The sequence below is a fragment of the Peromyscus maniculatus genome, chromosome 18 (assembly GCF_049852395.1).
Source record: "Peromyscus maniculatus bairdii isolate BWxNUB_F1_BW_parent chromosome 18, HU_Pman_BW_mat_3.1, whole genome shotgun sequence".
NCBI classification, from domain to species: domain Eukaryota; kingdom Metazoa; phylum Chordata; class Mammalia; order Rodentia; family Cricetidae; genus Peromyscus; species Peromyscus maniculatus.
The window spans coordinates 31,881,009-31,883,860 of NC_134869.1; the positions used below are offsets into that span (position 1 = coordinate 31,881,009).

Genomic DNA, 2,852 nt, shown 5'->3' on the forward strand with positions numbered 1-2,852 from the left:
AGACCGTCTGGGGTAGGGCAGGGCATGTGTGTGTGTGTGTGTGTGTGTGTGTGTGTGTGTGTGTGTGTGTGTGTGTGTATAAGAACAGGATATGACTTTGGACCTGACAAAATGAAACTTTTGGAGGGGGCCATTGGTATTTTCTTGGGAAAGATATGTTCATTGTAGGCTTAACCAAAATTAACACTTTTTTCCCCCTATTTCTTATGGGATGAAAATACATCACAGCATTCTTACATTATTGCCATGTATACCCACCCACATGGAGAACTGCTGAGCAAAGAAATAGTAACATGCCTTTTTCTTCAACATGACGCAAGAGCAAGGCAAAAAGGAGAACCCCATGCGGGAGCTTCGTGTCCGCAAGCTCTGCCTCAATATCTGTGTTGGGGACAGTGGAGACAGACTGACCCGGACGGCCAAGGTGTTGGAGCAGTTCACAAGCCAGACACCTGTGTTTTCCAAAGCTAGATACACCATCAGGTCCTTTGGTATCCGAAGAAATGAGAAAATTTCTGTTCACTGCACTGTCCGTGGAGCCAAGGCAGAGGAGATTCTGGAGAAAGGCCTGAAGGTGCGGGAGTATGAGCTACGGAAAAATAACTTCTCAGATACTGGAAACTTTCTTTGGCTTTGGGATTCAAGAACACATTAATCTGGGCATCAAATATGACCCAAGCATTGGGATCTACAGCCTGGACTTCTGTGTGGTGCTGGGTAGGCCAGGTTTCAGCATCGCAGACAAGAAGCACAGGACAGGCTGCATTGGGGCCAAGCACAGAATGAGCAAAAAGGAGGCCATGCACTGGTTCCAGCAGAAGTATGATGGGATCATCCTTCCTGGCAAATAAAATTTATCCAAAAGGCCAAAGAAATTTTTTCAGGAATGCAAAAAGAAAAAAAAAAGAAATAGTAACACATATTTCATTTCTCAGAGAACTACAAAATCACCATGATTAATTCAGGAGTTGTTAGACATCACTTACAATAATAACATATTTTTCTTTTTTTTTTTTTTTGGTTTTTCGAGACAGGGTTTCTCTATGTAGCTTTGTGCCTTTCCTGGAGCTCACTTGGTAGCCCAAGCTGGCCTCAAACTCACAGAGATCCGCCTGGCTCTGCCTCCCGAATGCTGGGATTAAAGGCGTGCGCCACCACCGCCCGGCTAAAGGATTTATTTATTTATTATGTATACAGCATATGTGACTGCAGGCCAGAAGAGGGCACCAGGTCTCATTACAGATGGTTGTGAGCCACCATGTGGTTGCTGGGAACTGAACTCATGACCTCTGGAAGAGCAGTCAGTGCTCTTAACCTCTGAGCCATCTCTCCAGCCCCATATTTTTCTTAAAAACAACAACAACAACAAATATATCCCTAGTGCCGGTTCCAGACATGAAAAGCACAGAGGCACTTAGTTACAAAATATAAGAAAGGGTGTTGGGCACAGTGGTCCACACCGATTAACCCAGCGTTTAGGTGAAGGCAAGATGATCTAACTTTCAAGGACAGCCTGGACTATAATAATTAGTTCAAGGCCAACCTGGGCTAAAGGAGATCCCATTTCAAAAAGGATGCCAAGATGTGAAATGCAAATGAAGTAAAAGTTCTAAAGTAGTTTGGATTTTGTTGTGTCTGTTTTATGATAAATATCTAAGAAGCAGCGTGTTTTAAGGGTATAAGTAGTTTTTTTTTTTTCCTTTTTCATCCCCAGGGACATAGTATAAGTAGTCTTTCACCCACATCCTGCAGGGACAGAGACTTCTCAGTACTGTAGGGAATGTGAAAGTTTATATGGTTATTCAGATGTTAAACCACTGCCATTATCCAGGCTTTATTCTTTGAGAAAATTGAGTCTCCTTTGGGAGAGAGAGAGAGAGAAGGTGTTGAGGACATTTAAAATCTGCTCCTTGTAGATTTCTACTAAACAAAATATCATGATCTCTCTTCTTGGCGGTATTGGGGTGTCTAGGGATAGCTCATTTCAATTAGTGCATTAAAATACCTTACACTTTGCAAACTGTGTAGAAATGTAAGATGGCCATGAAAGCCCAATGAGGATCCTGTAGGCAACCTGGAGGAAGCAGATGCAGGGAGGCTGTAGACATTGTCTCATCGGTTTCCCATCCCTCTCTCCTGGAAGTAGATGTTTTAGTAACTTGCACTTGGGTTGGGAATCCTGGGTTTCCACATAGATGACTTTGTTCAGGAAATGAAAACAGAGGAAAAGTAGACAGAAGAAGCTCAAGCAAGTGGTCAGACTCTGAGCAGCACCCACACAGTGTCGAGACTGGGCATCACAATGGAAAAACATGGACCAGCAAAATGGGTTCGGTATAAAGGTGCTCACTGTCAATTCTGACCTCTTGAGTTCAGTTCTTAGGGCCTACATGATAGAAGGGGAGCACAGACTCTAGCAAACTGTCTTCTGCTATCCACATGCTTGGCACAAGCGTACATGTGCACACACACACACACACTCACACACTCACAACCTCACATATGTGTAATATATACATCAATGTAACAATTTTGAATGGAAAATTACGAAAAGGTAACAATCATTACAGGAAGCCCATTCCTTTCTTGTGATGTGGTGCGTGCGTGCGTGCGTGCGTGTAAGAAAAAAAAAAGAAACCAGAAAATATTGTTCCCACAAGTACAGACTTAGGCAATTTACCTTTACAGTTCCAGAAATAAGTATCAATTTTCCTTTTCTACTTTATTATTTCTTATAATTAGATAAACTGTTTAGATTATACTAGAAATTATGTGAATAGAAGTTGTTCTGTATAAGTTATTGTCAAAGGAATATTTACAGCCTCAAAACATAAATAAAACAATGATTTAAT

General features: G+C 41.8%; 1 pseudogene; it reads left to right on the top strand.

Annotated features, from left to right (window-relative positions):
- Positions 1 to 295: 295 nt before the first annotated feature.
- Positions 296 to 887, top strand: LOC102921862 (large ribosomal subunit protein uL5 pseudogene; annotated as a pseudogene).
- The last annotated feature ends 1,965 nt before the right edge of the window (positions 888 to 2,852 follow it).